Source organism: Triturus cristatus, chromosome 5_2 (genome assembly GCF_964204655.1).
Source record: "Triturus cristatus chromosome 5_2, aTriCri1.1, whole genome shotgun sequence".
Taxonomy (NCBI): Eukaryota; Metazoa; Chordata; class Amphibia; order Caudata; family Salamandridae; genus Triturus; species Triturus cristatus.
The window spans coordinates 905,286,011-905,309,978 of NC_140588.1; the positions used below are offsets into that span (position 1 = coordinate 905,286,011).

Below are 23,968 nucleotides of genomic sequence, written 5' to 3' on the forward strand. Positions count from 1 at the left end.
TTGTCTACGAGAATTAAATACCACATGGTTTATGTCATACAGACCAATCTGGCAAGATTGCATCTTACCTATTCTACGCTGCCTGCTCTGCGGTGAAGAATGCGTGCTAGACATCTGTCTAACACCCCCATCAGTCAAGCCTATGGATATCGATACTCTGCTGGACCCGCTTACAGTCCATGCTCTGTGTTGTCCCCAGCGGCTACCGATCCTGATGACGGCATTCATTGAGATCTCACAGACGCAAATTGGTACGAGATGAATCATCAGGCGCGCAGGTAACATCCGATTCGAACATTGCTGATGCAACCAATGCTGAAGGCCATAGTTCACATCTATATGCAGTTAATCTTCTAAACGAGGTACATCATCTTTCACCTACAACGGTAGATGACTTTTTGTCTACAGGATTAGAAGATTTCATGTTTTCTCCAGGCCCACACACTGACTTTTGATTCAGGCACACAGTGTTCCAATGAGACTCTGAATTTGGCCTTCATTCTTTTCAGACAAGGGACTAACTTTGGAACTTTTTTCCTATGATTATTGGTTTTTCTCCAAATTTTTATTTTTTGCATTTTTGGGCACAGTAATCTGCTTATAGTAGAACTATTCTTAGTGAACAGAATTCTTTGAAAAACTTCCAGGGACAATATGCCACCTTGTCACATCAACAATTGATTTATGTTAACCTGATGTGAAATGGTTTCGGCCCTTATTTCTTCTGTATCAACGAGCCAGTTCATCATGTGTATATATTTCTTGTTCATTCTTTTTGGCATTTCCAATGCAAACATATGCTTAGAATGAAACATTGCTTTTAATATGTACAGCACCTTATGCATAGCAAATGGTTTTGTAATGCATTTTTAGGACATATGTTTTTAGATATGTTTTAGCATGTTTTAGATTATCATGCAATACTCTTTTAGACATGTTTAGTATGTTTAGGAGTTAGTAATGTTGTTCATACGAAACTGGAGTGAGTGTTGTGTGTAGATGTAGATAGGTTTCCCGATTTATGCCCTTGTATAGGTAGAATTCATATTGCCCTTATTTAGGCATTGTCCATGCTAACCAAATACAGGCATGGTCTACTACATCATTCAATCCACCTCACGAGTTCTTGGAAAACCAGACTCTTATTCCTTTAGGAATTTCCCTTGCTTGGATATTGATTTCTCCAAGAACTCATTATTATGCATGAACATCTATTCCTTGGGGGTTCATTCATGACGTTCCAATGCCCGACTTTTACGTCAATACAGGCATTCCTAAACACCTTCAAGGTATAAATATACCTGCACTTGCCCTGGCAAACCACGGTTCCGGTATGGTCCAGCTCGACTGACTACTTGCGGTTCGCCACGGCAAGTTCGGAAGGAGATTGAGTTCCAGCCTGATGCACTGACCAGACGCTGTTATCCTCCTCGCAGAGAATCCAGCTCCAGTATTTCTGACTCCCCTTGCGGGGTGTTAGATATCGAGTCCCGGAAAGAGATTCCAACCTTGCACATTCTAAGGTATGGAGGAGACTGGAACTTAGAGAAACTTTTGGCAACTCTTGGCAAAACTAAACTATAGCTAGCTATACTTTAGAAAACAGCACCTACTTCTTACCTCGTACTGCACTTAGGTTAGGTACACTGGGGTAGAACAATTGAGAAGCATCAGATGAGTATTCACATTTTAGCCTGTGTTATTTATGTATGTATTTTAATGAATATGTCATAGCTACAAACCATGCTATTGCAGTATTATTTTATCTTCCTGCTAACTCTGTACATATTGTACTTCGCAGCCTGTCTTACGATTGTAGCAGTTCAAATCTCTTGCATGAGAAATAGACTGTTCAATAAACCTTTTTTATTGAAACGCCCGTCTCTCTATTTCTGTGCAACTCTGTAGAAACGAAGCATGCACGATTGACTGAGTGAAACTGTTAACTATTGTTTCCATGATTCTGAGATTGTTCTGACTGTAAGGGAAACAAAGTTGTCATGTTTATGCGGTTGTCAGAAACTAATCCCTTCTTGTTTATTCGAGAAGTTTCTAGTGACCTCTGAGTTAGCTGGCACACACAAGTAATTAAGTTTAATGTACTCGATAGAGACATACTGACCTCAGTCCTATGTCAAATCTATAGTGTATATTATTCCTATGCGCAGAGCCTATCAGGGATATAGGCACTACACTACAAGTCATTCGAAGTATGTAGCAGAGAAGGACCCAGCTAAGCAACAATTATGTGGCCTAAATAGGCAAATTATACAGCTTGTGGATAAAGATAAATTATGAAGAACGTAGTGTGAGATGATTTACTTGTTTTATATTTAATTATTTATTGTTACAAAAATAGACTGTTATTTTAGTAGTTTCTCAAAATTAACTGTAAACATTCAGCAGATGGTTATTTACCGATTAGGATATTGTCTTATTTGAAGGCACAGGAGTTTCATTTTATTCACATTCTTTTGTTCACACAGTCCTTTGTACCTGGCAGAGTAAAATAACTGTGTGACAGCTAAATAGTATTGTACTCTTCAGAAAACACACTTATACGCACCTATGTTTTTGAAAGATATGGGTGTCATTTATCCAGTTTATCCCAGCTGTTCTGGAAGTAGTCTTCAGTTCTGGGTTTACTGTGTGTTCATCTGCAGGACCTCTTGAAGCATCTCTTCAAACGAGTGAGTGCATTTCATATTTATTATTAGGAGAAACCTAAGGATTCAGGACATTAGACCACAAGAAGAGCTGCAGTATGTAATGGATTTTTCTGAAATCTTACTACCCGCTCAGAGTAATTGCTGCTTTGAGGACAGCATCTGTCTTTCCTTCCACCCACTTTGTCCTGCTGCAGATGGGAGCTTGTTTCCCAATCAAGGGGCTGTTAACCCTATCTCAAGAAAACTGCCACCTCTTTAAATGTCTGAATACAGAAATTTATTGTATGACTATTATGTGTCTGTGGAAAAAATCCCTTTTTTTTTATTCTAGTGACCCATGTTATGGGTCAGTTTGAATGTTGGAGGAAGATGGGTGCTGTTGTGTGTACTGTTAATCATAACCAATCCATTGTATTTTGAAAGGAGTGATTTGGTCTGTTTGAAAGGAAGAAAATGTCTCAGTCAGGCTTCAGGTACATCCCTTTCTTTACCTAGGTTCTTTTCCATTCAGAAATATGAAATTGATTCTATTTTCTAATGCTACTAAAACAGGCACTAACATGGTTAGAAGGCCGTGGGTATGAAAACAAAATTATTAAATTTGAATTCTCAGACTGTTGTTTAGAGGGCTTATTGTCCCTGTTTTTGAACATTTTCTTTTACTTCATTTTTTTTTTTTTATAGGAAAAGAGAGTGGCATTGCTCCCGTACCAGTGGCACTTGATGGAACGAGATAGGCGAGTTTCTGGGGTTAACCTTTACTATAAATCAAAGGTATGTTTTTAAATATTGCGTCTTTCAGTAGAAAACTATCAAACTAATAAGCTGCCAAATTCTTTCCTATGTCTTCCTTCCCACGCATCTTTTGCTCCCCCCCCCCCCCCCCACCACCCCCAAATCCCTATTCCATGCTTAGCGGCAGTTTTGGGAAATTATATTCAAGCAACTAACACAAAATAACATTGCAAGAAACCTGTCCAGTTTCTCGTAACTAGTGTTTATTCTTTTACTTTTTGGTTTGGGACAAGCTGCACATATTTACAGTGCTGATGAACGCATTCGAATGACTGGCTTTTGGAATTCCCTTATTTTATTTCCTTGCTATCCGCTTTCAATATTCCTTGCTATATATATTATGCATGATTCCCCCCCCCCCCCCCCCCCGAGACTCACAGGCCCTCGCATGTTCTTGCTGCAAGTTTCACCAATTCCCAGCTTATGCGAATGCCATCTCATGGACATTTGCTGTAAAACTGCTAATGCTACACAGCTGATGTCCAAAGAGTCACCCATGCTCCTCCATTTCCTGTCTATTTTGACTTCCCTCTTGAGCCTTACCCCGGAGTTCATTTTTATCTACCAATGAGGAGACATACTGCGCCTGTTGCACAGTGCTGTTATAGCTGACTTGCATAGCTGAATGCCATTTTGTTACGAATGGTAAGTGAACTGAGTTTTTATCTTTCACGTCTCTATTTTGTTGCCTATATGCCTTTACTCGGCAGCCACTTGGGCCGCAGTGTAGTACTAGCGGAACTACTGCAAAGAAGCGTTCACAAAGCTCATGTAGTGAAGAGGAGCAGAGTGCTAACACCGCCATTGCATGAGGCGCTAACACAGGTGCTCCCTTGGAAGAACAAGAGGAGCACTGCTGCGTTGAAAAGCACTGGAGCTCTATCAGAACTATTGCAGTGGATCGCTGTCAATACGGCTCCCTCCCGACAGTGGGATTGAGCAGGGTCGGACTGGGACAGGAAATGGGCCCAGGCACCAAAGGGAACGTGGCCCCATTAGTGAAGTAGATTAATGTGAAAGGGGCCCATGTTTGCAAATTGGGGCCGTTTTGACTTTGTAATGACAGGTTGTATGGAAGACTGCATTTAGGTGACCTTGCTGCAGGCAATGCTTGTTTCTATTGTCTGTTCATCAGTAAACACTAGCCCATGAGGCCATAAAACAGGCACACTGCCAAAAAACAGCCCTCACTAACCTGTCAGGCCAGCCCTTCGGGCACTGCCTGGTTGCCCTTCATTCCAGTCCGAACCTGGGATTGATCACGGAGCGCCCAGCCATAACATCTCCCCTTTTGCTGTCCATCTAGCCAGTCGTGCTCATCAAGCCAAATACTCTCAGCAGGCTCCATTACGTCATGCACACGTCCCAGCTGAGCTATAGTTTGTCAGGTAGATTTCTAGCATTTAGAAACATCTTAGCTAGTCAGCACCACTGTAGGGGCTGCTTTACAGATGGGGTGCACTCTTCCGCATCCTTTAATGCGTGCGCCGGGCTCGGACCAGGACTCTCCACCCTATTCCAGTATGAGCGCACACCTGCACAGTAAACAGCAGATTAGTGAAAGGCGGGGATGAAAGGGTGATTGAAGCCCTAGGTCTGCCTTTCAATGCCAGTGGCCAGTGCTTTATCCAACCTTCACCTCATGCGACCAATCGACTGGTGATTGCCGCCCAAAGTCCTCAACCAAAGGTTTCCTCTGAGAATCGGGAAACTAATAAACCTGGGGACTCTGTGTTTCCTATTGCTTGCATATAAGCACCAGAGCAACTGTCCGCCACAATTTTCCACCGGTGGAAGGGTTCATTTCCAGATGTCCCGTTATATCCGCGTCCTCTTTTCTGGTAGTTTCCACTCTGCTTCAGAAAGCAGTTTTGAGGTCATACTCCAATTATTTCACACCCTTCTCCCCGATGTTTTTTATGTGTACACAATGCCTTAATACCACACAAGTACTGCATAACTACACAGCTTTGTGACCTCATGCACCTGTAGTGACAGAGAAGAAACAGACTCTTAATTTAGTGATCAATCGCAATCCTAGAACGTTGGTTCTGTCCTCTGTAAGTATCTCAAGTTAGCCGCCTGTGGATCTCCACAACTCAACCAGTTTCTCTCTGGGCTTTAAGCACAGTTTTAGGACTAAGACCTTTCAGCTGTCTTAAAATGATAGTAGAATCAGTATTTGTGAGTTTACCTAAAATGCTTATCTTTTTTATGCAGTTCTATTTTTTAACGACGTACCTGTTAGTTTACATTTTTCCAAAGTTTGTCATGATGTCAATCTGACCTTCTTGATGATAAATTTAAAGGACGAGCTGTTAACCTTTTTAGTTTCTGATTAGAAAAGCATGTCATAAACAAGGTTCCATGTTTAACAGTGTTCAGTTAGGTTCGTTCCCAAAGAAGAGAGCTCTATGAATTGGAACAACCCAACTAAAAAACCGACAAGTAGGGACACTGCGCACAGTTATATTATACTGCATTTTGTTGTTTGATGGTATTCACTGTGAACCGACCGCAGCCTGACCAGATACATCTGATTTGCCTGCTGCACTGTACGTGAAAGCATTTGGCCAGCAACAGAAGGCTCCAATGTAAAGATTGTGCACATTGGTAAATTACTGGCGGAATATGTTATAGCCGTTGCCAAGGGCTATATCGGTTGATAAATGCCCATAGTCTGAGTTACAGCCCCACGCCTCAAGTGATGGCCAATTAAAAGGGCGAGAGCCTTTAGCAACTGGTATTGCCTGAATCAGAAAGATTAAAATGCTGTTGTAATATACTACCCACTAAGAGTAAGAGAGAAACAGAAATAAATGTCGCTATAATCGGATTTCCTTAAAAAACACAAGACAAGAGGTGTTTGGCTAGGCAGGAACAGTTTGTTTAATTAAACAGTTCGACTGGAAGAACAGTTACACGTGTTGCCCGGCATCTGCCACTTGATCGGGGTTGTAATACAAAAAACACCAATTTGACCAAATATAAAGCCATATTATGCTAGTATTCAATACACATATTACACAGCAGTCTTCTTGTGACTGTAAACATAAGTATACATATCGATCCATTGACCATGATAAATTACATTCACTAAGTAACTCGTATTCTATATTCAGCAGTATATCAATATTTAGTTGGTTCCAATTGCCACATCATCCCTTATACCTCACAGCTCCTCCCCTAACGAGGGGATATCGCTTCCAAGTTTAACACTCCTTGTGTACTTAATAAGTATGGCACCTGTAACGAGCACCTCCTCCCTTTTGTCCCAAGTGACCATTGAGCCTGTTCACACTCACTCCCATAAAATTTACATCTACTCATATTCATACCTGATCAACTCTGACCATTCTTCCGTAGGAGATTAATATGAATATGACGTGTTTCAACATTGGATCCTCCTCCTGTTTTTCTTTGACCTCTCGGGTCTATTAGGTTTTCTATAAAATTGAAACCCCACCACTAAGCTCCATCATTCACCCCCTCATCTCTCCATTATCCTTCAAAGGCATTACTATAAACTTATGTCGCCGTATATGTCTACATCTTAGTTATTAAGGAACCGCTTCACCAATCGGTTTTCCCGTCCACTTTTTGAGTACCGATTTTCCTACATTCAAAACCCCGTTACCCTTTGATGTTTAATGGATGATGTGGCAATTGGAACCAATTAAATATTGATACTGTAGGAGATCGGAGTATTATGTGGTGTGGGGGTTAGACCCTCACCATGTAATACTATCTCAATACCTGAGAGATGGTCCTTGGATTCCCACCAACAGATCCTTTGCTCAGTCCTAGTAATGTGGCAAAGACCAGTTCCCTAGAGCTTGTGGTTACACGCGCGCGCGCGCGCTTACGAGTAGAGGCGCCATCGTCATGCAACTTAAGCGCATCGCTCGATCACTTTTGCTTTGTGTGGACGACCTCTTGATGCTGTGTGTGCACGCGAGTCTCGGAGTCAGCCTACATCACGCTGCCTGGACGCCCTCGTGATGCTCGGCGCGCAGTGCTCTCAAATTGCAGGAACGGCTGCCCTCGCGCAGGGTGAATGCCCTGCTGTGGATCACGATACAGCCAATAACTCCCACTGCAACACTTGGCACTTGTGAGGTAACGCTGATTTAATCCAATTGAGGCAATCCTTGTGGTATGCGCCAGCTTGTGAGTGGGCTGGCAGTCACGAATTACCTTGATCATGTTTACAGAGACAGTAACATTTGTAGAAGAGCCCCAGAAAAAAAAAATACAATTCCAGGTTCTCATTGCAACATAACTGTTCAGCTCATAGGGTTCACAGAAGACCATCGCTCCGGACCGCTAACCGCATTTGTATGTTAAAAATATGTATTTATCCAAAGTAAAACTTACCCCAAGCTCTAAGGAGTATGCAGATGTGTTTCATGGCACAGCTTTAATCTTCAGTAGGATGGTTTGGTCGGCAGAAGGTCTTATTTAATCTGTTGCATTTACCGTGTGATTCATACTGCTTAGTGCAGCTTCCGCTTTTTAAACGGGGGTATGCCAGGATTTTTTTTCTTTGCAGTTTTATATAGCGCTTAACTCGACCGGAAGGTATAGGAGTGTTTACATGAGAACAAGTTACACCAAACAAGGACACATTCATGTTTAGTAGGCACGGGAAGATAGTGATTTGTATAGGAAGCTAGCCGACGCCGAGACTTGAACCTGGTTCCCCAGCTCCAAATTCGGCAGCTCTGGCATATTGAAACGTGTCACATTGAACGATAATAATAAATCTGTATAATATCAAGAAGCGGCAACGAGAAACTAGCTTAATTTAAAGATGGGCTGACGCCACTACCAAGAACGCGTTCTAATTTTCTTAATCTTTAATTACAGGTCTGGCTTGATAACGCCACTGTGTCTGTGCCTTTCCTGGTCAACCGAAAACAAGCATTGGCATAGCCAATAGGTCTCGCCTTTGGGACCTGCTGCATAACTAAATACTTATAAGGTCCCAAAGGTGAGACCTATTGGCTATACCAATGCTTGTTACTTTCTGGCAAGCGCATGGCTCTCTAGAGTTCGCATCCGTTCCTCATGTTGCTCCCTCTCATTCCTCCCTTCCACACACCACCATATTCAATGACAATCATCAACCCATCTCGACACATCCCGAACCTTGTGAGACTGCTGCCATCTTGGAGTCAGACACCACTCATGCTAATAAGAAACTGGTGCGGCTTGCATGGCTCGCGGGTGGGAGGGTGGGCGCGGATAGAGGGTTTCCACAGTGGGCACATGGCGAAGGATGTGCGCATAGTAAGAAACAAAACCCCGGGTCCAGCGTCGCTGCTCCTGCTCTCCTGGAACTCGAGGAATAGGAAGCAGGCCCCGCTGACCAATGTGATTGTTAAGCACCCAGGCTCCCTGACCAGCAGTGTTGTGATTAGTTTGAGCATCCTGGTTGGATACTCAGCCATGGAATGCGGGCCTGGGCATGTTCTTCATGCAGGTTGTAATGCAGCCTGTTGAAATCACAACGGTATCCTTTGGACAACACTATGCAACCTACATGTATATTACCTAACCAGAGTCTCCAACTTTATCACCGGTGCTGAAACTTAGCAGAGAGCAGTCACCAGGAAGATGCCCTATGAGAATAGTAAGTACCTCCATCCATTGCATAGATTCATCGTTGGGTTCTGTGGTGGCAGTGGAGACCCACTGTGGCTGCCTTGCTATGGAGCCTGTCATAGGCGTTATGAATGGATTGGCTGCGGCAGGCAGAGCGCTGGTGCTACACCCTCGCTCAAGGGTGTTTTTACTGACAATGGAAACATGGAAACACAAGCTGACTATCTAGGCACCCTGTGTTATCTTTACAGTAGTCTTAATACTGGAATCATGATGTTCCAGTACTTTTAATGGCGATCTGTAGTTTTCCAGTTTAAACCGAGAGCAGATCTGCAAAATTAAAATCCAAGTAAAAGTCACAATAATGTGTGTTAACTCTTTAGAGTCTTTTCTTGAACTTTGAGATAGCGCTTGGTTGCCCGAGGATCGTTATAATGAATAAACACAACCCTATTTTTAAAAAACAGGAGCAAACATAGTTAGCTTTGGGTGATGTATCTTCTATGCATCATTTGTTAGTGCAATAAACCAACATGCTTCCAAATACCCAACACAGGTTTCTAGAAGCTGCAGAAGAATGACTGACAACAAATCTTGGTTCACTTTGAATGGAAATTATTGGCGAAATGAAAGTGCAGCTGTTCTGAACCGTGAACATCATAGCACGCACTGTGGGGCATATCAACAAGGGCTTTATCTCTGCTTTTTTGGCTTTAAAAGCCAAAAAAGGAGAGATAAAACTAGCGCCCTATCAACAACAGGGTGCTAACATGCAAATTTGCATGTTAGCACCCTTTTACTCTACGCTTCCCCTTGCATCTCTAATGAGATGCAAAGGGGGCGTTGCAGAGTAAAATAATAGGAGAAATGTCGCTAAGCGACATTTCTCCTATTATCAAGAATGTCTCTAACCCTGTTAGAGACAAAAAAAGCAGCGCTAACCGCGGTTAACGCTGCTTTTTTACGTCTGGTATTTTTCTGACTTAGCCATGATATCCTATGGAAGAAGGATATTATGGCTAAGTTTGCCTGTCCCTATCAACAAGGTAACGTGAGATTATCGCTGGGTTTCCAGCGATAATCTCACGTTAGCCTGTTAGCGTGAGAATTTTTATCGCTATTGAGATAAGCGTTGCTAATAGCACGCTATCTCAGCGATAAAAATTCACGCTTGCTAGCGATAATTATCCTAGCGCTAAGTGCGCTTAGAGATAATTATCGCCGGTTGTTGTTGATATGCCCCTGTGTGTTTTAAAATGTCGTTCATCTGACGTGCCCGTCTCACTTAAGCTGTGCTGCTCAGACAAGTTCAATGTGTAAAGGAAACCGGACACAGCCTTTCTTCGAACCACATGACTAGTAAATTATTTAATGTGGCAATTTCGTTTTACACAATAGCTGCACTTTCGCCCTGCTTGAAATTCCTCAGAATAGTACTACAATGGCAGATAGCCTATTATGAATCTTTTGAATGCGTTTCTTTTTAGGTTTTGCCTGCACAGCGCTTGTGCTGTGCTTGTTAGTTTTCGCCTGCACAGCGCTTGTCAACGGAATACATTTCTTAAGTAGTTACTTGGCCTTTAGCTGTTTTGCCACGTGCCCTTCTGTGAAGGCTTGTGAACTTTAAAGCTAGCCAGAATCAAATAAATATCCCTACTGCCACTGAATGAGCATGGCAAGAAAGGTTGCACCTGCTGCTCAATGGAGTTGGAAAGGGGTTCCTCCTCTCTTTGCCCAGTTCCGCTGCAACTTGTTAGTAAGCCACACTAGCTAAAAACTCTTCTTGGTTGCAGCTATCCTGCCCAGAAATAGGCGCTGTGACCAGAGCATCCTAAACCTTTATTTGATTCATCCAAAACTCCACATTTCCGTTTTTTCATTTTTACTACTCAAATTTGACTAATTTATTTTCTCTTTGATGTTTTACTTGCTCGCTCTTTTTTCTTTAAATCCTTACTTATCTTCTTGCTTCCTTCCTCAATCTCTCCTTCTCTCATGCTTTCGTTTGTTGATTTTCTTGTTATTTATCCCTTACAACTCGTAACATAGTGCCTGGCATTCATACACCCCGTTCAAATATTAGTTTACCAAATCAGTTTTACACCGGCTCATCAAGCTAAAACTTACAACAAAAATATTAATAATCACATAGGGGAAACTTATTGCATTTAACAATGCTTGTTATAAGTTGGATGAAGCCAGCAGGGATTCGGTACTAGTACTGCTGCCGACGCGAGTATAACATACACAGGCCTGGTGAGGCATTAAAAGGATTGTGGACTGCCACCTAAGACGCTACCACGAGGAGGTGCCAGATTGCAGACTAAATATAGCCCGATTGAAAATGGATAGGCATGGCTAAAACGACGAAATATATTCTGCCCGAGACTCAGAAAATCCTTGCACTGCAACTGACGCAAGTTAAAATCTTTGCAGTACCAACAATTATCGAAAAACGTGTTACCTCTGCTTTTGAAACAAGATCGGGAAACTCAGTATGCAGATCAGTGCGTGAAATCAGTTGTCACTCAAACCAAATATAGCGGGAAGGTCATTTCTTGACCCTTGCGGCCACATTGCACTCGCATGAGGTGAACTTGTAAATATGTACTTTACTCCTATTTTAACCTAACGCTGACAACTTTTTATTTTTTTACAATATAAATATTCAACTTGTTAGCGTTGTAACTGTATATATGTAACTTATTGGCGTGTGTATTCTATATTGTGTACCTTTGTAACTGTATGTATGTAACTTGTTAGCGTGTTTTAACTATCATGTGTACCTTTTGTGACTTGCATAGTTCTTTTGTAAAGCGCACTGACACCTTTGGGTGAAGTTCCCGCTATATAAAACTGCATTAAACAAGTACATAACAAGCATTGGCATAGCCAATAGGTCTGCCTTTGGGACCTTATATGTGTTTAGCCATGCAACAGTTGCATAACTAAATACTTATAAGGTCCCAAAAGGGAGACCTATTGGCTATGCAAAGTGAAAGTGATCGCGAGCACATCAAACATCAAAGCGGCCGTGCGGCCTCGAAACCGAAAGTAATCGCGGTAAAGCGCGGCGCGCGCGCCCGCGCACATGCACTGTAGCTCTAGGCTGGCCTGGCAGCACTTTTTGGAGCCCTCTCAATAAGTCTTGCCAGACCAGCACATGCGCTGGGTCAGGCGAGACCTAAAAAAACGTTTAAAGAAAATTAGAGTGAAGGAAGCCTACGTGGAACTAAATCACTGTTACTGAGACTGTCAGTACAGTGCCTGTCAGGCGCGACACTGAGTTTGTGAACCGAGGGCAAGGCAAACTAATGGCACATTATGAACGCCATACACAAACCTAAACTGCTCTTCAATCCGTGGCCCCAGCCGTAGTAAAAAAAAAAAAAAGACTCCACTAACAACTTAATTTATTTATGATTTCTTTTATCTTTGTTTTTTTTTACACTCCGACTCAAAGTTCTTCTGCCTCGAGGCCAGGCATGGACAAGCAAGAGAGGTGACAAATTCAGAAGGAATACCTCTCTCTGACTCCACCGCTTCATTCTTCCTCGTGTGCGACGTGCCTGCTGTGCTGCAGGGCTGACACTGCCTGCCTGTGATAGCAGGTAGGCTAAGTTAATGTAGCAGTGCCATTTAGCATGAACACTGCCATCCAGTTGTTCCTGCATGCCTTGCTGCTTCGATTACCTTGGGCATTTCACTCCCCAAGACACTGGCTGCAATCAATGAGAGGAATGCTGTGGTGGTGACAAATGGCCTAATGCACAGGAAGGGTCTCTTCGACAAAGACTAAAAGAGCAGCATACCAACAGCAGAAACACATTAAGGGCAAGGCCCTATGCTGTATTTTTTTCTTTTAAATATAGCCCAACTCAACCCGAAGGTACAGCGAACGCTTCATACGAGCCCCAATTTCACTGCATTGCAGACGGACACATTCATTTTTAGGCACAGAGAGATTCAAGTGATTTCAAATTATTTAAATCTGTCCGTGCTAATTTGCCCAGAATCACAGGATATTGAGCCTCCCGCTTAGACTCGTACGCTGGTTCCCCAAATACAATGTTGGCCGCTCTAACAGTTAAGCTATATCCTCTCCGCATGACTGTATAATCAAGCAGCCATGCCATATACAGTGTTTGCCAGTGCCATCTGCTTTTCAACCCAAGCAGTGGCGGCTGGCAGGGAACAGGATGGCGGGGGGATAAAAATGTATTAAAAAAGAAAACCCTTATCCGGACGCCGTTTCTCTCGGTTCTCACACCTTCTCCTCTGCGTGCTGCTGCCGCACGCCGGAACACGCTATACCTCTGTAGCAGCCTGCCTGTACCCCAGATATAACAAAACCATCAAACCATGCAGTTGCTTCAAATCCATTCACCTTTGATGCTCAACCTCCAGGAACCACACCAGCTACCGCTAGTACCACTGTTGGCCGGTAACCTGGCCAGTTCGACAAATGGAAAAACAGCATGCTGCCAGGCTATATAAACATCTTAAGAAGTGCTTTAAGTGACGCGAAAAGGCGGGAGTTCCTCAAAGGGGCGTGGCCAAAGCAGCGAAACGAAGCATATTTCCCTAGAGGTGTGCACTCTGTAATTAAGGATATGACTTATTTATTTTTCCAACCATATTTTTATTGACATTTTACATTCGCAGTGACATTTTACATCGAATCACAATTCTTCGGAACACATTTACTTGTATTGCTATCCTAATGCTTTGTTATTCGGCGGTGAATAGTTACGTTTTTGTCACTATTGAAATCGTTCTACAGAGAATTGCTGAATATAACTGGGGGGAAGAAAACTGGGGAGGGGTGCTCATGGGGTTCTGGGTACAGTTGTTGGATGGGGACTTAGAGCGGCATGTGTCTCGGTGAACGGTGGTTCCACAAGTTACCAGGGGTGAAGTGAGGGGAAACCTGCGGTCGGTCTATTTCTTGGGGTCCGGCTTACACTTAAGGCGTGAAGCCCAGCACTGATACCTAGTGACGTTAACTGTGCACTGCGGGGGGTCTGGCATCTGTGTTCGCAGCCTGCAACTGCGACTGTGTGTCTTCTGGTGTGTGAGGGACTCCCTCCGGGTCGTCATGGGTTAGTAATTGTTTGAATTGATTCAATAGGATAGACCAGTCCAGTGATATAGGGTGTTTGCGTGTCCCTTTCTCCTCTTCTTCTCGTAGTGTTTCCTCCTCCGCCAGTGCCCATTTGTGTACCGCCCCCACCCATGCAGCAAGCGGAGGGCCTGTAGGGGACCGCCAGTGCATGGCTATGTTCCGTTTTGCCAGTAAGATAGCCAGTGATACAAATCTAAGGGGCACTTTGTGTTGTTTCCTCCTCTGATAGATACCCAACGCACAGGCTTCCCACGTACTCAGATATGTAAGCCCGGTGAGGTCCTCGAGTGTCTTATGAATGTGTTGCCAGTATGATTGCAATCTGGGACAGCTCCAAAATATGTGTTGGAAGTCCGCTGCCTGCGATTGGCATCTGGGGCATAAGAACTGGGTGTAGGGGTAAAAGCGCTGGAGACACGCTTGTGTCAAGTACTCTCTATGTAGGATATAGAACTGTGTATTTTTGAATCGTGCGTTTTGAGCCACCTTCTTAGGGTATTCAAGGGCCCTTTCCCATTCTTTCTCGTGTAGAGAGCGGCCAAATTCTCCTTCCCAGGTGGCCCGAAGGGTCTCTAGTGATGTGTTCCCGAGTTCCCTGATGGCTTTATAGATCCAGGTGACCAAGTGTGGTTCCCACTCCCATGTGTAAGATTGTGTGTACGACCGGGTGCGTGGCTGATTCAGCTGTCGAGAGGTCATGGTACTGGCAATAGTTTGCGAGGAGTTGACGGTGGAGTAGGAACTGACCGGCAGGGAGATCATGGTCCTCTATCAGTCGCTGGAAGGGCCTGAGCTGGCCATCTTCAAATAGCGACTCTGCCTCCGTGATACCGCAGTCTGTCCATGTATGTAGCGTGTTAGGTGTATAGTAGTGTTCACGTTTGGGCCATCCGACCAGCGGAAGAAGGGGGGAATATGAAGGCCTCCCTGATGACATGCGGTGTATCCTTTGCATGCATTTGCATGCCACTGTTAGCTGTACGGGATACGTACGTTTTGGTTTGGTGCCCGGTAGGAGTAGTCGCCGGAGTTCAGGAATGGACACGGGACCATTCGTGGTGTGTGTCTCCCCTATGTGTCAGCCTGCCGTCCAGTAGGAAAGCCACTGCAGTTGTGCAGCTAGGAAATAGGATTCGGAGGATGGGGCGGCCAGTCCTCCTTGTGTTGTGGGTAGTTGTAATTTAACTAGTGCTATCCTGTGTCTGCTTTTCCCCCATATCAGCGAGCCGAGGAGTGCGTCTAAGTCTCGAAAGAAGGATCTGGGCGGGATTATTGGCAAGTTCGTGAAGTAGTATAGTAGTCGCGGAACCATTATCATTTTGGCGATGGCCAGTCGGCGCTAACAGGAGGTTTTTCCAGAATCCTACCAAGGATCTGATATTAAGGATATGTCTTAAAGTACAAGAACTGAAATTAGGATTGAAAATGTTTCAATTCCACATTAAACATAGCACTACTAAGGAGAATTCATAGCACTACTAAGGAGAATTCAACACTACAAACGTCTTTGCAGTGTTTCAATAACTCCAGTTCTTCCCATCACACCGCTGTCCTATGCAGTCCCTCTGTTACTTCCAACTTTCATCATTTTGAAATCCTCCCTCTGCAGACCTCACATATCATGTCTTTGCTCTTCAGTGCCGTATTTCAGCTCCTCTGTATAACCTACTCCCGCAACCACACAAACCACCCATTATCTTTCTTCTAAAAGTGCTATCAATATTTCGACCCTCACATTGCCTTCAGCCTTGGCTCCAGAGCTATTAATTGTCCTTATCATAAACACCGACGGACAATCTTAACTTATCCAGGTCTTTCAAAGGCGGCTCAGTACACAGCACGCACTATACAAGAGTCCAAAGTTACATGAATAAAACTTCAAAAACACTATATCTAGAAAAAGCAAATATTCTTAAATTCTGCAAGGTTATATAAAACATGTGAAATAAAAACTGCAAAGTGATATGGCTTACCATGAGGGTTTTCAGTCTTTTTTAAAACATTTTTTTTAACTTTTACATTTAACGATATATATTTGGGGCCTGAAAGGAACCCATTTCAAAGCCCGTTTTAATTACCAGTGGGTCTGCAGGACCCGCCCCACTTAAAGCCCTGATAAGCATTTCCTGATGAGATCTGTGTTTAACTCGGCACATCAAAGGATTCTATCCTTGTTGTTATGATAGCCTTTATCCTTCTAATGTTGGTATAATAAGTACCACTGAACTGGGCAATACCTGTTTCTGTCGGCAGTACTATAAAGCCAGTGCTGTGCGATGTCCTTTTCTGGCAGCAGACATTGCGCCTTTCAATTTACAGAGCCCTAACATGTGTTTTGTAGTTTCTCGGTAAGGCAAAGTTGGTTACTTTTTTTTATTTTTTATTTTATTTTTTGCTTAAAGTTGCTCCAGTGGTTGTCTCTAGCTTTCTATCACATAACCAAACTCTGGGTTATAGATTACATATTTCAAAAAAGGCTATGCAGTTAAACTATTAATGCACTAGACTTTCATTTGTAAAGTTTAACATTGAAATGCACTGCTCCTTCCTGTGCCTGTTGTTACTTTCCTAGGAATGTCCAACTCATTCGCCATTGCTTTTCTTGTAGCCGTGCGTTTGTCGTACCCCTCTCCGTGTTTTGCTTTGTTTGTCTTGCAGTCGGTGGTAAGTCCCCCTCCACCCCCCCCTCCCCCCCCTGCATTACTTTCCTCGTCGCCTTGTCTCGTCATTGTCCTGCTCTTATCGCAGTACATTTCTTTACTTGTACTCCTGGTCTGCTCTTATCCCAATACGTTGCTTTATTTGTCTTTCTGTCCCGTGTTTGTCCTGTCTTTATCTCAGGGAACTGATGTTCTTGTAGTCCTATCCATTGTCTGTCCTGCTCAAAATTCCCTGAATTGGTTTTCATGTATTTTTGAGACCTATTGCTGTCCTTCCCTTATTCTCGATGTATTGCTTTATGTCGCCATTCCCAGTCGTTGTCATGTACTCCTGTTTGTCCTCTTCCTGCTTCAGTGCATTGCTTTTCTGTCATCTTGTGCACCTGCCATGTTCCCGTCCCATTGAAGTGCCATGTTTCTCTCCCAGTGAAGCGCTGTGTTTCGCTATGAGTGAAGCTATGGTTTTATCTTCTGCACGAGGAGAAAACACATGGGAGCCCCTTAGCATCCTGCAAACAGCCACACTTCTCTACTGCACAGCTTAGAAACATTGGCAAAGTCAATAGCTCTACCTCAACACTTATAAGACCCCATCTCCCCGCCCCTCCTCCCCCCCCCCCCCCCCCCCCCCCCCCTTATGCATAGCCAATAGGTCTCGCCTTTAGGACATTATAAGTGTTTAGTTATCCAGCACAATATCCTTGATTAAACAAAATCAAGTGTTGCATGGCTAAACAATTATAAGGTCCCAAAAGCGAGACCTATTGGCTATGCCCATGCTGGTTTCCATTACTGCCCTGAGGAAGCTGCAGAGGCTGTGAATCACGTTTTGGCTGTATACATCTGAATTCCTATAAATAAGATGATGTATTGATGTTGAAGCTCACAGCGAATGCGTGATTTATCATTCGAACATATTGTGAGACCTTTATGGACTTTATATGGTTATGAAACCCTCAGAGCTTACATTTAAGAAAAATATATATATATATATATATACACACACACATTGTTAGAAATTGGGGGGGTCTCTTGTTGATAGTGGTATGCTACCCGTCCAAGTAGACACCCTTCCTACTAGTCAGGGAATTACACACCCAAGATAATCTCTGCTTACACCCTTGGTAACTTGGCACGAGCAGTCAGGCTTATCTAGGAGGCAATGTGTAAAGTATTTGTACATAACGCACACAGTAACGCAGTGAAAGCCTACAAATTGACACCACACCAGTTTAGAAGAATAAAATGTCTTTATCTAAACCAAACAAGACCAAAATGACAAATCTCATACATACACAACTCAAAATATTACTCTTAAAATGTTTTAGCAATTCTGTCTATAAGAGACTATGGATGCAGTGATTTTACACAAAGTACCTTCAAAATTCACTAGGCAAAGCAGCTACAGAGAAGGGAAGTGTCAGAAAACACAATGATGCATCATTCCTGAGTTCTTAAAGAGGTGATGCGTCGGTTCTGCTGCACTCAGGAGAGAGTGTGTCGAATCTGGACTGTAGGGGGAAGCAAGACGTCGAAATCCAAGACTTTTCTGGTCTGCAGGTGCTGTGTCGGAAATTTTGGCGCAAAGGTGCGATGCGTTGTAAACCCAGGCACGTTGGAGGTCGATGCAGTGGTGGTCAACAGGCGCTGCATCGATTTCCTAAGCTGCGGTCCCATGATGCGTTGGTGCTTTCAGCTGCACAGAAGGGCCTGTGTCTGAGTTAGTGTGGAGGTCTTGAACTTCAAAGACCGGTGCGCTGAACTCTGGTTGCGGCAGTTTCTTCGGCTGCGGACAGGCGATGTGAAGATTTCATCGCCGTATGGCCGCGTTGCGTGGACATTTTTCCCACCCGGGGATGCTGCATGAGATAAACTGGCGCTGTAAGGGCAGTGCGTCGATTTTGATGGTTACGTGATACATTTCACAGCAGGAACAATTTCCAAAGGCTGAGAACTGGAATTGCCACCACAAGGGAGGTCGGAATTCCCAGCAGTGAAGTTCAAGGATGCTGCAGGTGAAGTCTATGTGTTCCTGAGCCTTCTTAACAGGAGAAAAGCACTCATTCAAGCCTTTGGAAAATCTTCTTAAGCAAAATACAGCAAGTAAAAGTTCGGTCTTTTCCACTGCCACAGACCGAAGCAGCAACTGCAGGCCAACCCAGCAAAGCAACACACAGTACTCCTCCTGACAGCTCTCCTTCTTGGCAGGATCCTCTCGATCCATAAGTGTTCTAAAACTCTGGGGTTTTAGGTCCAATATTTATATCCCTTTTGGCCTTGCAAGGCTTTTTTGTTCACAAGTTCTTGCCTTGCCCAGCCTTGGCTCCAGACGCACTGCAAGGGGATGGAAACAGCATTTTGAGAGGACAGGCACAGCTCTATTCAGGTGTCAATGATGACTCCTCCCAAAATTTTAGCCCAGGATAACCCATCAGCCTGGTGATTGCTCATCAGAATATGCAGGACGCACCCCCCTGCTCCCTTTGTGTGACTGTCTAGAGTGAATACACAAACAGGCCTATTAGTCTAAACCAGATGTGGTTTCCACTGGCAGGCAGAGGCACAGGAGTGTTAACCAAGAAAATGCCCACTTTCTAAAGAGGCATTTTCAAACACACAATTTACAAATCAACTTCACTAAATGATGCATTTTTAAATTCTGAGCTCTGGGAATTCAAACTCCAAATCTCTATCATTTCGCAATTGAAAATCTGAAAAACACGTTAGTTAGATTCCTTACCTTAGAATATCCCCAGGCGTCAGGCTGGATCCGGAAAGATTTTTCGTCAGCAATAATACCCTTGCGCGTCTCTAGGAGTCGTCTGCGGCTCCGCGTCCATCGTCTGCGTCGTGATCGCCGGAATGATGTCGTCGGAGTACTTAGACGCCGCCCTCGCGCGCTGACGTCAGTTCTTCTTTTTCCGCGCCAGTAAGCGCAGATCTGGGAAGAGCATACCCTTTACTCACTTTTTGACTAAACTTTTTGGACTGTTTTGGTTCTTCTTTCGAGTCGACCTCGACTCCTGGTGCCGGTAGGGATGCCCGGTTTCAAGTCGTGCGACACCTGTAACCGACTGATGTCGGTTACGGATCAACACAGTCGGTGTATCTACTGCCTTGGGGCCGACCATGATGCCCAGTCGTGCCCCGACTGCCGGGCCTTTACCTCGAAGGCTAGGTGGGAGCGGTCCCGCAAGCTCCGGCAGTCTGCTTCGTGCCGCTCGAGGTCCCGGTCGAGGGACCGGTCGCGGAGCCAAAGTCATCACCGCTCGTCGGGTTCAAAAATCCTCGCATTCAGGTAAGTCGAGGCACAGTAAGAAGAAGTCAGAGGCGACATCGCTCTTCGGACTCCCCTCGCCGGTCGCACCACCCACGCGGCTCCGTCGGAGCCGCAGGAGTCGCGTCCGGCCCCATACCCTCCGGTCCCTGGGCCTAACGCGACTCCGGGCGAGGTTCGAGACTTCCTCGTGGCCATGAGGAGTCTCGCTCCGCCGTCATGGCCTATCGGCGCGCCTTCGGGCCCCGCGGGTCCGTTCGGGAGGCCTAGCGAGCCGGTGGCTTTGGCCCCGGCGCCGACTTTGGTCCCGACGCCGCAGGCCCCCGTGGTATCCATGCCTGGATCCCGGTAGACGTCGGTTGACGTTACGAACCCTCCGCCGGCACCGACCCCTATGGAGCCGGCGCCGTCTTCGGACGACGTCATCCCCAGTTTTAGCCCCGGTCCGGTTTCGGAGCGGCGCCGTCTCCGGCGCCGATGGATGAGCAATTCATCTACAGCCCGGCTCCGTCCTTTCAACCTGTCGACCAGGAGTCAGATGACGGGACGACTGGAAGGGGTCTGAGGACCCTCTGGCACAGCAGTGCCAGTTTAATCCGGACTGGGCAGACTAGCTGGGGGATGCCAGTGGTCTCGACACTTCGCCTGACACTGGCTTCATCTCTCCTCCCTCCGTGGCTACGGAGGAGGGTGCAACCTATTCTGTGGTGCTGCGCAGGGCTGCCGAAGCCCTTCACCTGGAGCTCCCTGCAGCGGCCGTGAGGACTAACCTCACTGAGGTGCTTCAACCGCCAGTGAGCTCTTCGGAGCCTCTACTGCAGTTCAATGAAGCACTCGCTGACGTTCTGATGGGCACCTGGTCCAAGCCCTCCAGTCACTCCTGTGGACCGGAACGTGGCCCGGCGCCACCGCCCTGCTCCGGGCGACCCCAGCTTTCTGTCAGTGCACCCCACCCCTGAGAGTCTGGTTATCCAGGCCTCTACGTCCCAGACCGCCTTGCCGTCCGCTCCTCCGGATCGGGAATCCAAAAGGTTGGAACAGTTTGGGAAGAAACTGTTTTCCTCCCTCAGTTTGGGGTTGCGGTCCATTAATACCGCATGCCTTTTGGACCGTTACACCCACTCCTTGTGGGATACTGTGGCGGACGTGCTGCCCCAGTGTCCGGAGGAGGCCTGGACACGGCTCGACCAGGCTCTTGCTAAGGGGCGGGATGCTGCACGGTTCAATTCGATGTGGGCTTGACACCATGGACTTGCTAGGTAGGGCGATTGCGACGACGGTGGCGATTCGTCGCCACGCCTGGCTAAGATCCATGAATTTCTCCGGGGATGTACAGAGCACACTCATGGACATGCCCTTCGATGGCCGTCTCCTTTTTGGCAACAAAGCGGATAGTGCGCTGGAGCGCTTTAAGGACTCCAGGGCTACGGCCAAGTCCTTGGGCCTCTCGGCCGGTGCCCTCAAACTTCCGCTTTTCGCCCCTTTCGTGGCCAAGGAAGGGGCGCCCCCGCACATCCGTTTAGCCACAGGCCGCAGAACCAGCATCAACGCGGTCACGGACGTGGATTCCGCCGAGGCGGAGCAGTGGGACAGAGAGCCGGTCAGCCCACATCTGCTCCCGCAGCATCTGCCTCAAAGCCTTCCTAATCCAACCTTTCAGGCCCATTCCACGCCAGTGGGAGGCAGAGTTCGCCATCACCTGCTCCACTGACGTACCATCACGTCGGACAGGTGGGTGTTGCTAATCGTCTGAAGGGGCTACTCCCTCCCCTTCGAGGTGAGCCCTCCAGCCATGCCACAGCAGTACCACCGCATGTCGGGCGATCACTTGCAACTTCTGCAGGAGGAAGTTACGGCCCTCTTGGCCAAGGTTCTGAAGAAGGGCAAAGGGAGCCTACACCCTATCTTGGACCTCAGGAGCGTCAACACCGTCCTCCGGAAGGAGAAGTTCAAGATGCTCACCTTAGCTCAGGTTCTGGCTGCCCTAGACCCTGGAGACTGGATGGTAGCGTTGGACTTGCAGGACTCCTATTTCCACATCCCCGTCCTGCCGGTCCACCGGCGTTACCTGCGGTTCACGGTAGGCCACGAGCACTTTCAGTTTAACGTGCTCCCTTCGGCCTCACCAGTGCCCGTCGGGTGTTCACCAAAGTGATGGTGGTGGTCGCAGCTCATCTGCGCAGATTAGGGGTTCCAGTCTTCCCCTATCCCGACGACTGGTTGTTGAAGGCGGGCTCGCTCCAGTCAGTCGTCTCCCACCTCCAGACTACGGCCGACCTCCTGCATTTGCTGGGGTTCTCCATCAACGTGCCGAAGTCGCATCTGAGTCCCTCCCAGAAGCTTCTTTTCATTGGAGCGGTTCTGGGCTGTGCGCTGTTTCGGGTCTATCCTCCAGAACAGCGGGTTCGGGATATTCAGGCTTTGATTCTGATCTTTCAGCCTTTATCCAGAGTTTCGGTCAGGATGGTCCTGCGGCTGCTGGGTCTAATGGCCTCCTGCATCCTGCTGGTACTTCACGCCAGGTGGCGGATGCGGGCTCTGCAGTGGTACCTGAAGTTCCAGTGGGTTCAACATCAGGGCAACCTGTCCGACCACGTCCTGATATCGGAGGGCACTGCAAGACAGTTGCAGTGGTGGCTCACCGACCGCGATTGGGTCAGTGGCAGATCCCTCTCCCTACCCCTACTGGAGCACGTAGTGGTGACGGATGCATCCCTCCTGGGATAGAGGGGCCACATGGAAGAGGCGGCGATCAGAGGCCTCTGGTCTCCGGCGGAGTTCTGGCTCCATATCAACCTATTGGAGCTGCGGGCGATCTGGCTTGCACTGAAGGCATTCCTTCCCTCTGTACGGGGGAAGTGTAGTGCAGGTGTTCACGGACAACACCACCGCCATGTGGTATTGCAACAAACAGGGCGGGGTGGGGTCGTGGACCCTTCATCAGGAGGCTCTTTGCCTCTGGACATGACTGGAACATGAGGGCATCCCCCCGGTGGTTCAACACCTGGCGGGCTCTCTGAATGCCAGGGCGGACAAACTCCGCCGCCGGTGCATGTTTGATCACGAATGGCGTCTGAACTCGGACGTGGCTCAAGGCCTCTTTCGGCAGTGGGGAGAGCCTTGGTTAGATCTATTAGCCACCGAAGAGAACGCGCAATGTCATCAGTTCTGCGCGTTGGAATTTTCAAGGCGGCACTCGCTCGGAGACGCTTTTCGTAGCGAGTGGAGTTGCGGTCTGTTGTACGCCTTTCTTCCTATACCACGTCTGCCCAGAGTGCTGAAGAAGATCAGGCGCGACCGGGCCCAAGTCATTCTTGTGGCTCCGGATTGGGCACGAAGATACTGGTATCCCGAGCTACTCAGTCTGTCAATCGATCCCCCGATTCGACTGCCTTTTCAGGAGGATCTTCTGTTGCAGCAGCAGGGGACGTCCTCCACCCAAACCCGTCCAGCCTCCACCTCCATGCGTGTAGATAGAGCGGCGACAGTTGATGCCATTTGACTTGTCTCCTGAAGTCTGTGATGTCATTCTGGCAGCCAGGCGTCCCTCCACTAAAACGGTATATGCCTGCAGGTGGAACAAATTTGTGGCATGGTGCACGGCAAAGGCTGTGGATCCCTCTTTCTGACGTTCTCCTCTTTCTTCTTTCCCTGACCCAGCAGGCCTCTGCCCTGGGCACCCTCAAGGGATATCTTTCAGCTGTTTCTGCCTTCTTACGGCTTCCTGGTCAGCCTTCTGTTTTCAAGTCCCCTGTTGTTGCTAGATTCTTTAAAGGCATTACTCACATGTTTCCTCCTGTCCCTTTCGTAATGCCTCAGTGGGACTTGAACCTTG

The 23,968-nt window shown here is 46.5% G+C and overlaps 1 long non-coding RNA gene across 1 annotated transcript in view; it reads left to right on the forward strand.

The window, feature by feature from the left end:
* Positions 1 to 23,968, forward strand: part of LOC146829402 (uncharacterized) — a 90,767-nt gene that overhangs the window by 51,575 nt on the left and 15,224 nt on the right. The window contains exon 2 of the long non-coding RNA XR_014962238.1: positions 3,354 to 3,443. This is a non-coding gene — a long non-coding RNA (uncharacterized LOC146829402). The remainder of the gene's footprint in view (positions 1 to 3,353; positions 3,444 to 23,968) is intronic.